Source organism: Prionailurus viverrinus, chromosome B3 (assembly GCF_022837055.1).
Source record: "Prionailurus viverrinus isolate Anna chromosome B3, UM_Priviv_1.0, whole genome shotgun sequence".
NCBI classification, from domain to species: domain Eukaryota; kingdom Metazoa; phylum Chordata; class Mammalia; order Carnivora; family Felidae; genus Prionailurus; species Prionailurus viverrinus.
In genome coordinates, this window is record NC_062566.1 from 56,971,843 (window position 1) to 56,985,308 (window position 13,466).

The 13,466-nt window shown below is 41.0% G+C and overlaps 1 protein-coding gene across 16 annotated transcripts in view; it reads right to left on the bottom strand.

The window, feature by feature from the left end:
- Positions 1-13,466, bottom strand: part of MGA (MAX dimerization protein MGA) — a 170,331-nt gene that overhangs the window by 101,462 nt on the left and 55,403 nt on the right. For 14 of the 16 annotated variants that reach the window (XM_047864136.1, XM_047864133.1, XM_047864132.1 and 11 more), the window contains exon 1: positions 26-450. The exons of the other annotated variants lie outside the window; for them this stretch is intronic. The gene's annotated coding sequence lies outside the window, so the exon portion shown is untranslated. Of the gene's footprint in view, positions 1-25; positions 451-13,466 lie in introns of those variants that run through there. 16 annotated transcript variants of the gene reach the window in all.

Here is a 13,466-nt window from a genome sequence, read left to right on the forward strand (position 1 = left end):
CCCTCCACCCAGGCCCGAGAGTTACCGTGCGGGGCGTGGCCGGCCTCATCCGTAGTCCTTCACATCCCGCTGGGGGCGGGTTATTCTGTTCGGTTCGCACACCGTGTGTCCGCTCCAGCTGAAGAGCCTGCGCGCGCACCGGACGTCCACGTCACCGCGCACGCGCTCCTACCCGCTCAGAGCCCACCGCGCAAGCGCAAAAGGAGGCGCGAGCAGCACCTCCCTCGCCCCTCCCCCAACACCAGGAGGCCAAACGGCCCCGGAGCAGCGACAAGACCCTTGGGACCCGCCCCTGGAGCTGAAGCCGCTGGTTTTCCGGGTCCCAGGAACCGATAAAAGCCTAATGAAGCTTCCAGAATCAAGAAAGGCGAGGGAGGAAGAAGGCACCCCAATTCCCTCAGCCTCACACACGAAGGCTTCGTGAAAACCGTGAAACCTGCGCCCGCGGGCTTTCTCAAAAAAGTGCCCTCCACCGTTTCCCTCGGGCTCCTCGGCGGCCCCGCCCCTGCCGCACCCAGCCCCACCCACATCTGACTCCACAGCCCCGGGGGGCTTCCCGAGCTCATCAAAAGAATCCGTGATCGTCCTCCCCAATGTGCTGTAGGTTTGGATAGCGCCAGACCGTCGGGAAACCTTGAAGAAAAGACCGAGACGGGGGTGGTTGAGTCTGCAATATCCACGACCGAAGAACACTAGGAAAGTAGGAAGGAGACCGAAAACTCCGTTACCAAATGGGAAAGGAAGAAGAGTTGCCACTAACTTGCCTGATCTAAAGATGAAAGCTGTCCTAATAAAACAGTAAAAGGTGGAAACAAGAATTTTGCACCACAGATTAAGCTTTCATGCCTTGATCCTGTGTTTTCAGTTTTTGTTTGTTCAAGATATTTAACCTATGAAGTGCAAAGGGAACACTGCTGAATATTATGTCAGGCCACTGCTGAACTAATAATTAAGGAACAGTATTTCTCCCAAACTTCAAAAATTATTTTTTCTTCCCTACCCCTTATCAGCCACTCTTTCTTCTGAGCTGCTAACACTCAAGTAAAAAGGGAGAGTTGTTTAAACTTAGAAGAGGCAAAATAGAAGTCCGTAGTTAAGAGTAGAAATTGTGGTCCGTATTTCCAAACTATTCTTTCACTCTTAGAAGAATTAGCAAGAATTGGGAACATATTAATTGCTAGATGACTTAATACAAAACACTATGAAGAAGAATGAGGGATTTGAAAGAAAGGAGCCAAGAGGAAGAGGCTTATCCCAACAGGACTGATCAGAGCTGGACTCCAGGCATATTAGGAAGAAGGGTCTTTTTTCTCTTCATTGGGCACTCCCTCTGCTGCACCATAGGAAGAAACTTCTGGAATTAGTATGGACTGGAAAATGTGTAGGCTAAAGATTACAGGCTTCTGAAGATCCTCTGAAATCCCCATTCAGGCATTGTCAACAGCATCATGAGCACAACAAATGAATAATATGCAAGATCCTAGGCAAAAGTGAAAAGTGCCAGTTTCTTTGACACCTTACTCCTCTTCCCTGAGCCCAAAAACCTCTTTTCCTGCCTTGTCAGAATCTCCCACTTCTTCCAAGAATACCTTCCTCTCAAGGGTCTAAGGTTTCCTCATACAAAATTAAAGTGAGAAATAAAATATGTTGACTTAGCATTAAAGCATCTGATTCTAAGATGTAAATCACTGATTACTGGTTAACAACTATATGCAGTGGTAGTTACATCCCAAAAGAGACAAGTTAACATAAGTGGTATCACTCATTGGAGAATCTCAGGAACATCTTGGGAGACAGGGAAAGTGGAGATTTTCTTCCTCCCTACAACAAGCAAACATTATGCAATGCCAGATCTTTTCAAACCACCAGCATATTTTGAAGATTCAGCACTGGATCTCCTAGTGGAAAAGATAAAACTACCCATAGTTTTTTCAAAGTAGGGTCTGCCTAACCTGTAAAGGTCTAGAGATGTACCACCAAGAATCTGAGGGGTGCCTGGGTGGCTCAGTTGATTAAGCAACCGACTCCTGACCTCAGTGCAGGTCATGATCACAAGGTTGTAGGATTGAGCCCCACATCAGGGTCTGCACTGAGCATGGAGCCTGCCTGGAGTTTTCTCTTTCCTCCCACTGCCCTCCCCTGCTCATGTGCACATGTTTATGCTCACACACTCTCTCTCAAACTTAAAAAAAAAAAAACAAAACAGGGGAGCAGGTGTCTGAGTAGCTCAGTCGGTTAACCATCTGACTCTTGATTTTGGCTCAGGTCATGATCTCACTTTTAGCAAGGAGCCTACTTGGGATTCTCTCTCCCCCTCCCTCTCTCTCTGCCCCTTCCCTGCTCATGAGCACATGAACTTTTTCACTCAATAAATGAATAAACATTAAAAAAAATCTGAGAACTTATGTTGTTTTCATTTAGTCTAAAAATGATACTGCACACCATTTCAGTGGCCCATTTTTGGTTTAACATGCTAGTACCAAGTAACCACTTCTTGGTTTGCTTTTTCAAGTACCTTCTTAAAACGGCTAAACTCAACTTTTAAGGCAGTGTTTCTCAAACTTGGGTCCTTGGTTGTATTCTTTGGATACATAGATATATATAAGAACTTCTTTTGGGGTGCTTGGGCAGCTCAGTTGGTTAAGTGTCCAATTCTTGATTTCGGCTCAGCACATGATCTCATGGTTCATGGTAATGAGCCCCCACATCAGGCTCTATACTGGCAGTGAAGACCCTGCTTGAGATTCACTCTTTCCTGCTTTCTCTGCCCCTCCCTCACATGAGCAATGTCTCTCAAAATACAACAACAACAAAAAGAACTTCTTCCTTTAAAGGGAATTTTTATACAACCCAAGTGTTTAGAGTGCCAAGCTAAGTAACTGCTAAAGCTGACACTCCAGAGTTTCACCTTGCTATGAAAATTCTCTCATTTCAGGCACCTGGGTGGCTCACTTGGTTAAGCATCCAACTCAGTTCAGGTCATGATCTCATGGTTCATTAGATCCAGCCTCCAGTCAGCCTATTCATTTACAGTGTGGAGCTTGTTTGAGATTCTCTCTCTCCCCACTCCCCATCCCCACCCCCACCCCAGCCCTGCTCTGGTGCTTTCCCTCTAAAATGATTTTTTTTAATTTTTAATTTTTTTAATTTAATTATTTTTTGAGAGACATAGAGCACAAGTTGGGGAGGGGCAGAGAGAGGAGACACAGAATCCAAAGCAGGCTCCAGGCTCAGAGCTGTCAGCAGAGAGCCCAACGCGGGCTCTAACTCACAAACCATGAGATCATGACCTGAGCCGAAGCTGGACACTCAACTGACTAAGCCACCCAGGCACCCCTAAAATAATTTTTTTTAATTAAAAAAAAGAAATTCTCTCATTTCAGTTATCATAGCTCACCCTTGTTCATCCAGCCTAATATAAAAATCTTTCCCTTGGTTTCCCTTGGTTGAGCTTTCAAAGATATTTTACTAAATATTAAGGGAGGTAGGGACAGAGAATACATGGAATATAAACACAAATTTGATTCCGAGATTGCTCTATAAACACAAAGGCCCTATTCCACTTACATGCACATTTTTCCTATTCAAGTATTTGAATGCCTTGTATATGCTGAGGATAGAGGAAAGACTAGCATTTCATGCACTGTTCAGATGTGTAAACCAGAACTCTGAAGAGTCGGCACAACTTAACAGGATCCACTTTAAAAAATAACAAACTATATTCCTTATCCAATCTATTCAGATCCAACTTACTCAGTTCCAGTATCTACTAGTGACATACTATTCTCAAAATGACTAAAATCTTCGGTCTTGAGCATCTTAAATCTTTAAACCAAACCATCACCCACACATACCCCAAAATCCCTGGGTTGTGGTCTTATTTACAGTATCTTAACACAATAAAAACCAGCTACATACAGACTAGTTTACAAAAATGGCTTTTTACAAAAAAATTCCTTCACTAGCAATAAACTTGTGTAGTAGGCACAAGGGGAAAAAAAAGAGAATCATACTAGCTTACACACAACCCCATCCTTGCCTACCATTTAGCACTGCAACTAAAACCAACTCCTATCTAGGGGCAAAATATGATTAGCTCCAATATCTGAAACCTGGACTAAGGAATTAAAAGTGGCAAAAAGTGGGGCACGTAGGTGGCTCAAACGGGTAAACATCCCGACTTCAGCTCAGGCCATGATCTCACTGTTCATGAGTATGAGCCCTGCGCTGAGCCTGGAGCCTGCTTTGGATTCTGTGTCTCCCTCTCTCTCTGCTCCTCTCCCACTCACTCACTCACTCACTCTCTCTCAAAAATAAACATTAAAACAAAAATTTTGTTTTAAAGTGGCAAAAATCCTGCCTTCAAGGAGCTAACAATGTACTAAATAAAAAGCTTTAAAACTTTCTTAACCAGCATAGTAATGTGATGAAAAGCATGTTTTAAAAAATGATGAGAGACGTTAAGGATGTAGAAGAGGATAGGGGAGCCCGGGTGGCTCGGTTGGTTGACCATCCGACTTCGCCTCAGGTCATGATCTCACAGTTGGTGGGTTCGAGTCTCACATCAGACCCTGTGCTGACAGCTCAAAGCCTGGAGCCTGCTTCAGACTGCGTGTCTCCCTCTCTCTCTCTGCCCCTCCCCAGCTCACACTCTGTCTCTCTCTGTCCCTCAAAAATAAAAATGTTTAGGGGCGCCTGGGTGGCGCAGTCGGTTAAGTGTCCGACATCAGCCAGGTCACGATCTCGCGGTCCGCGAGTTCGAGCCCCGCGTCACGCTCTGGGCTGATGGCTCGGAGCCTGGAGCCTGTTTCAGATTCTGTGTCTCCCTCTCTCTCTGCCCCTCCCCCGTTCATGCTCTGTCTCTGTCCCAAAAATAAATAAAAAACGTTGAAAAAAAAATTTAAAAAAAAAAAAATAAAAATGTTTAAAAAAAAAAAAAAAAAGGATGTAAAAGAGGACAGAAACATAACAGAATGTTATCAGCATTCGTTAAGAAATGCCATTTCCCCTTGCTGCCTCATACCTTAAGCCCACATAATCATGTTCTTCACCCTCTGCTAAGATCTTCCCAGATGCTTCAACCCTAACTGCTATTTACCCACCCTTCATGCCTAAGCTAGGTGACCTCCTCAGAAAACTTTTCTTAACCTCCAAGATCAGAGGTGGTCTCCCTGTAACATGCTTTCACAGTACCTTATATTTCTTTTAGCACCTACCACAAATCTAACTATTTTTAAAACTATGTATTAATTAATGTCTTGCCCACTAGACTGTTAGATCAACTCTATTCCAGTACCTAACCCAATGCCTGAAACAGCAAACACATATTATCTGTTGAATAAATGAATATGAAATCACAGGTCCCAGTTTTCCGTGCAAGTATCAAATACTGACTGAATGTCCAACAATTTAGGGTCTGGAAAACAGGATCATAATATATCATTTAACCATACTCATGTTACATATGCAAACAAGCATTCTGCTTTGACCAATGTTTTCCAAAGGGGTACAGTTGTAATTAGAAAAAACTAGTACCAAAATAATAACAACAAAACTAGTATCACTGAATTATTTCTCCTTAGAGAAATTATTTCTCCTTAGAGAAATGGATAAATATTTTTGACAGATACTTGGAGATAAGAATATTTTCCTAGGAAAGTCTAATTACTTATTGACTGTTTTTTGCCCGAATGGTCTTCAAATGACTATTACTCAGAAAACCAACAAAGGCAAATTCTTTGCAATGGAAGAAATATTTTGATTCCATAATTTACCATCTGATAATAAAAGCAACAAGTTGTAACAAAGACTGCCATCTGTATATACTCATCTACAAAAAAAAAAAAACACAGTAAATATCTTCAGAAATAAAGAATACCTTGGAGGGGCACCTGGGTGGCTCAGTCAGTTAAAGCATCCGACTTCAGCTCAGGTCATGATCTCGTTTGTGAGTTTGACCCCCACATCAGGCTGTGTGCTGATAGCTCAGAGCCTGGAACCTGTTTCAGATTCTCTGTCTTCTCTCCCCTCTCTGCCCCTCCCATGCTCATATTCTGTCTCTCTCTATCTCTCTCTCTTCTCTCTCAATAATGTTAAAATTTTTTTTGATTAAATAAATAAAATAAAGAATACCTTGGTGAGGCACCTGGGTAGCTCATTCAGTTAAGTGTCGGACTTCAGCTCAGTTTCATTAAGAAATGCCATTGCCCCTTGCTGCCTCCTATCTTAAGCCCATATAATCATGTTCTTCCTCTCTGCTAAGATCTTCCCCGATGCCTCAAACCTAACTGCTATTTACCCACCCTTCATGCCTAAGCTAGGTCACCTCAGAAAACTTTTCTTAACCTCCAAGATCTTGCGGTTTGGCCCCCACATCAGGCTCTGCCATTAGCACAGTGGCCACTTCAGATCCTCTCTTCCTCTCTCTCTCTCTGCCCCTCCCCTACTTGTGCTCTCTTTCTCTCTCTCAAAAAGAAACATTAAAAAAAATTTTTAAGGACACCTTAGTAAAAGTGAATGTGTTTTACTAAGACCTAAAAGAAAAATGTCAGAAATCGGTAACATAAATAAAGTTTAAGAAGCTAGTTTCAGGGGCATCTGAAAGACTCAGTCAGCTAAGCCTCTACTTTTGATTTCGGCTCAGATCATGATCTCAGGGTCCATGGGTTCTAGCTCCGAGCTGGGCCCTGCACTAACAGTGCAGAGCTTACTTAAGATTCTCTCTCCCCCCCCCTCTTTCTCTGTCCCTCCCCCACTCCCACATGCATGCACACATGCTCTCTCTCTCAAAATAAACTTTAAAAAAAGAAGCTAGTTTCAGATGAATTACAAAATAAAAAAGAATGGATCTAAAAGAAATATAAACAATAAAAGATGTCTACGTACTACTAAGCTCTTAAAAGAAACATCTTATCTAGGAAAGCATAAAAGGAAAAACAGGAAGAAATTTACCTAAGCTTAGAGCTGCATGGAGATTTAAAACACACATGAGAACTTACAAAAACAGAAAGTAGAACTACTAGCCAAAGAGGACTGAGAGACAGCAAGTAAATTTCACAGCTGGAATCAGGCAAAAATAAAGAAGCCTATGACAGAAAAAAATCACTGAAAAACTGTCTGCAAATGCATGTAAAAGAAGCCATACTTACTTTACATGAAAGACCATAATGCTTCAGAGAAGTGATCTATGGTCAACACAGCAGTTCCTAGACTCCTGGGACATTAGAGATCACTAAATTTCCCCTCAAAAAAGATTTAGTTGGGGAGCTTGGGTGGCTCAGTCAGTTAAGCTTCAGACTCTTAGTTTTGGCTCAGGTCACAGTTCATGATATGGAGCCCCACATCAGGCTCTCTCTCTGCTGTCAGTCCATGGGGCTCCACACTACCCTGTCTCTCCCCCTCCCTCGGTCATGAGCACGTGTGCAGGTACACACGGTGCTCTCTCAAAATAAATAAACTTAAAAAAAAAATGTTTAGTTGACCATCAAAGGTGACCGAAATTTTTATGCTACAAAGTATCCCACCTACTATTACCATTCTTTCTTAAAATAATGGGTATTTTAAGACCAAAAATCTAGGAAGTACAGCTCATAATAAATCTTTTATTTTTAATAATTTAGATACATGAAAAATTTACTACATTGTCTTTATTTCATGATATACTATTGAAAACTATGCAGCAAGCATTTAGAAATAACTGCAGGCCATCAGCGTCCCTAGATAGCTAAGATTTGGTCTTCTGAGAAAAAATAACCTACAAAAGGCATAGGATGGGGTATAAGTCACCTTGCCAATAAATTAAGAGTCAGCTTCTCCTCATCAGTAACAGAAAAGAAAAGGATATTAGCCAGGAGATACAGCAATCCACACTGAAGAATAGCCACACGATTAGCAAGCTACTGTGAGTGTGTGCTGGGGAGGCGGGGGGGGGGGGGGGGGGGGGGGGGGGGGAAGGGACATTGTTTCTGAAAACAAGATGATAGTTTCTGCAAGGAAGCAAGATGCTAGAACATTGTCATAGCTACATGAGAACAATGTAGTGAAACCAAGAACCAAGGTCAGACTGAGTGAACTTCTGAACTAATCACTACATACTTCAAAACTGTGGGACACCGGGGCACCCGGGGGGGCTCAGTCAGTTAAATGTCAGACTTCGGCTCAGGTCATGATGTTGGGGTTCGTAAGTTCAAGCCCGGAGTTGGGCTCTGCACTGACAGTGTGAAGCCTGGAGCCTGCTTTGGATTCTGTATCTCCCTCTCTCTCTGTCTCTCCTCTCCACGCTCTCTCAAAAATAAAAAAATAAACTGTGAGACACATAGTGGCTCATTGTGGCAAAAGAATAGGCAGGTTAAGCTATACTTAGTTTAAGTTGGGCTTTAGGCATATCAGAATATGGGAAAATGGCGGGGGGGGGGGGTTGCATTGTTTTACCTGAAAATTAAACCTAATGGGATTTTCAATATGATTTAAAAATAAACACCATAAAAGGATTTTATAACCTTTATGTTTATTAAAAAATGTTAGCCATGATATAACCACTGGAGGGCAGGGAACACCTGTTAAAGAAGAGGAGAAAGCTGTATTGAAATAGAGAATATAAAGATTATTCAAGCACCTTGAATACATTATCCAAATTACTTATACAGTAAAATCTTGGATTGTAAGTAACTGGTTCTGCAAGTGTTCCGCAAGATGAGCAAACATTTCTAATAAATTTTAACTTGAAAAATGAGCAATGACTTGCAATACGAGTAGTACACAATGCCAAGTGTCATATGATCACAACTGAACCAATGGTTCTCTCTCTCTCTCTCTCTCTCTCTCTCTCTCTCTCTCTCTCTGAGGGGTTGCGGGTGATCATCTCCCATGCTCGGATGCTCAGTCTCACGCCGCAGTGTTTGACAGAATTCAGATTTTTCGGGACATTAGAAGGGGTGCTCACAACTGCCACTACTGTATTTTTTTGTCGCTTCAAAGCACCTATGGACAGTCCTTTGCTTTTCCATACAAGAGTAAGCTTAGGAATGCTTTGCTTCAGTCTAGGTCAGGCTGCCTGCATACAGAGACCCTTTCCTCTGCTGTCTTATTGCCAATTACATTAAATACAGTATACGACAAGAGTTTATTAACACTGTACTGTAATCAACATTTGTGCAAGCATATACAATGGCCCCCAGGCAGAAACAGGTTGAAAAGGCGGTAAGAAGGAGTTGATTACAATGGAGCTTAAGGAAGAAATCATCAAGAAGTAGGAATAAGGTATTATGCAAGTAGCCGAAATTGCAAGATTTTAAGAAGTCTATGTCTGAATCTCATCTGCAGAGGAGGAGGAGAAAAAGGCGGAGGAAACCCTCACCTTCAAATGAGATTAGGGAGATGTGTAAAATGTGAGAAACGGTACAAAATTTTGTAGAAAAGCACCACCTGAATAAAAAAGCACCACCTGAGTAAGACTGTAGCAGTGCGAGCAATGTGTCTGTTTAATGACAATGCAATGTCACATTTCCATGAAATCCTCAAAATGAGGCAAAAGCAAGTGTCATTGGACAGGTTCCTTGTTTAAGCTGCAAGAAAAAAAAAGACTCCATTGAGCCAACAGATAGCAGTGATAGTTAAAGTCATGCTCCACAGTAACCCTCCTCTCTCTTGTCTCCCTCACAGCAGCCATGAGGGTTTTCAAAGGTATGTGCAGGTTAATTTATTTTTCTTTATATTTTGTATTTTCAGTATCGTAATCATTTTTATAGGACTATTTTTGGGTTCTGAAACAAATCATCTGAGTTTTTGTTATTTCTTATGGGGAAATTCACTTTGATACACAAGTGCCTTGGATTACAAGCATGTTTCCAGAATGAATTATGTCACAAACCAAGGTTTTACTGCATATAGACCATGAATCATAGAAATTAAACAGAGACAAGATTTTTCATCCCAAGACTTAGTCCTACCCAACATTCTCTGGGTTATCTAAGCACAAATAAAATAAATAAGGATACAATCAGCTTAATAAATATTTGTTAAGCACCAACTGGGCACTGAACAAGGATTAAAGGAATGAATAAAAATAAGTCCCTTCAAGAAGCTCAAGTTCTAGATAAAGACACACTATGATCACATTGCAATACTGTTGTTAGCAGTTTGGAAAAAGCCTTCTAGGAATACTGTAGGAACACACACAACCTAGGGAATCTAGGAAGGTTACAAAGAAGAGTGGACTTTTGAGGCCGGTCATAAAGTAAAAATAAAGTTAATGAGAGAGAAAGGGAAACATGGCAGGTAACATCTATACAGTCAGTAAATAAAGAACTGTAAAAATTATCCAGAATTTGGAAATAGGACTGCCTGTATAAAACACCGAAGTACAAGTCAATGCAACAGGTAAGATTAGCACCATGTAGAAGTAACCTACACTGTGAAATGCAATCGGACACTTAGGAAATATTTATTCAATCTACAACTACATGATGCTCGTGATATACATTCACTCAAACATTTATTTTTTTATTCAAGTATAATCAACGTGCAATGCTATATTAGTGTCAGGCAAACAATAATAATGATTCAACAATTCTATATACATTTCTCAGTGCTCATCAAGATAAATGTACTATTAATCTCCTTTACCTCTTTCACTCATCCTCCCACACACCTCCCCTCTGGCAACCACCAGGTTGTTCTCTGTATTAAGAGTCTGTTTTGGGGGCGCCTGGGTGGCTCAGTTGGTTAAGCATCCGACTTCGGCTCCGGTCATGATCTCACAGTTTGTGGGTTTGAGCCCCGCGTCGGGCTGTGTGCTGACAGCTCAGAGCCTGGAGCCTGTTTTAGATTCTGTGTCTCCCTCTCTCTGCCTCTCCCCTGTTCACACTCTGTCTCTGTCTCAAGAATAAACATTAAAAAAAAAAATTTTTTTTTAAAGAGTCTGTTTTGGTGCACCTGGGTGGCTCAGTTGGTTGAATGTCTGACTCTTGATTTTTGGCTCAGGTCATAATCTCACAGTTCATGAATTCGAGCCCCACTTCAGGCTCAAGGCTGGCAATGCAGAGCCTGCTTGGGATTCTGCCTCTCTCCTCTCTCTCTACCCCTCCTGAACTCTCTCAAAAACAAAAGTTTTTTTTTTTTTTTAATAAAAAGTCTAGGTTTTGGCTCTTTTTTTTTTCTGTTTGCTCATTTGTTTTGTTTCTTACATTCCAAATATGAGTGAAATCATATTCTATTTGTCTTTCTCTAAGTGACTTACTTTACTCAGCATTAAACCTCTAGGTCCAGACATGTTGTAAATGACAAGATTTGATTCTTTTTATAGCTGAGTAATATTCCATGTGTATGTTTGTGTGTGTGTGTATACATATATACACCACATCTTCTTTATTCATTCATCTATCAATGGACATTTGATCTTTACTCTGTACTGTCAAATATTTATCAGGGTACTGAAAAGAAAAACTATAGAATAGAAGCATGGTGGAAGGAGGAACTGTCACCGAGGTATCAGGTAAGGCTTAGTGTTAAAGGATGTGCAGAAGGTGACAAAGCAAAGGAAAAGGCATTCTAAACAGAGAACAATTTGTACAAAGGCACGCTATATAAAAGACCAGAATATTCACTAATTCCTCAAGTCAAACATTTATTGAGCATTCATCATGTATAGATCTTAGAACACAAAGACAGACTTTCCTACCCTCAAGAGCTTGCAATTAATTATCAGACACCCAATACTCCTATAACCAATCATCAATAAACAAAAACTAAAGCAAAATGAAGAATCCTATTAGTAAATATGGCTCTCTGCCCAGGGTACAATGAAAACACAAAAACAGGGCAGCTAAATTAGACCGAGGAAGTTAGAGAAGAATTCTGAGAAAGTAAAAATGAGTAGAAATTAGTAAGGCATGAAAGAGGACATGCAGGGTAGGTACAGAAGAAAAGCATTTGAGACAGAAAGCAGCCTAGGTGAAGACAGAGGAACTAGAGAGGAAACACATTCAGGAAGCACAATAACTGTAACATGGCTACAATTAAAAATGCCCATGATCTGTAGAGAAGCAAAGCTATAAGGACTAGAAAAGGCAAAGGGAACCCTATTTATACAGTACACCTAGCAATCAAGAGTTGGGAACTTCATCTTATACAAAAAAAAAAAGAGTCATCCAAAGGATTATAAGAAGATATAGGACATACTCAAACTCATGTGTTTTAAGAAAATTACCTATGGCCACTGCTTAAGATGATGTAGACCAAGGCACCTGAGTGGCTCAGTCAGTTAAGCAATCAACTCTTGATTTCAGCTCAGGTAATGTTCTCACGGTTTCAGGGTTTGAACCCCACACTGGGCTCCATGCTGATGGTGCAGAGCCTGCTTGGGATTTTCTCTCTCTCCCTCTCTCTGCCCCTCCCCTGCTCATGTCTAAATAAATAAACAAACTTAACAGAAAAATTTTTTAAAAATTTTTTCTAATCCAAATGTTTCACTCCACCTCCATTGCTGCCACCCTAGTCCTAAATGTCAACAGCTTTTACCTGGACTACTGCAACAGACTCTTTCCCCCACCCAATGGACTCTTAACTTGATCTCTAGGCATTCATTCTAGCTCTTCTCTAATCCATTCTCCACACAGCATCAAGTGACCTTTTCTGAAGATAAATCAGTTCAAGCTGTCTCTGCCATTCATAAGCTCCCATTAGCTTCTCATTTCATTCAGAGTAAAATCCAAACTCTATAACATGGACTACAGATCTGTGTATTCACATCTTTCTCCCCCTAATTTACCTTACTTCACGTACAATAACCTTCTATTTATCAAATGCTCCAAACACTTTACTACCTCAGGCCTTCGCACCACCTTTTCTTTTACCTGAAATGCTTCCAATCTCCACAAACCTTTACCTAGTTAACATTCATCTTTCAGGTCTGTCTAAATCCAACTTTTGTAGCAATGGTATCCCTACCCCCAAATCTAAATTCTCTCTCACAGTACCCTGTTCTGTTACTTCAGGACCTTCATCAATATATATATTTAGGATCATTTAATGTCTATCTCCTCCACAAATAATAAAAGCTAACATTTACTGTGCATTTTACACATATTAAATCATTTAATACTAACAACCAATGAAGTAGGCACTACTATTATCCTAATTTCAGAGATAAAACTGAGGTATAGACAGATTAAATAATTTACTGTTAGTCATAAAGCACTAAGGAGTCATAGTTTGAACCCAAAGTTCACGCTTTTATTTTTTTTAATTTAGAAAGAACATATGGGCAAGGGAGAGGGACAGAGGGAAAGAGAGAAAGAATCTCAAGCAGGCTCCATGCTCAGCGCAGAGCCAAACTCAGGGCTTGATCCCATGACCCTGGGATCGTAACCCAAGCCAAAATCAAGAGTCGTATGCCCAACCGACTGAGCCATTCAGGCATCCCCGAAAGTTCATGATTTTAATCACTAGGCTATAGAGTAAGCTTTGAG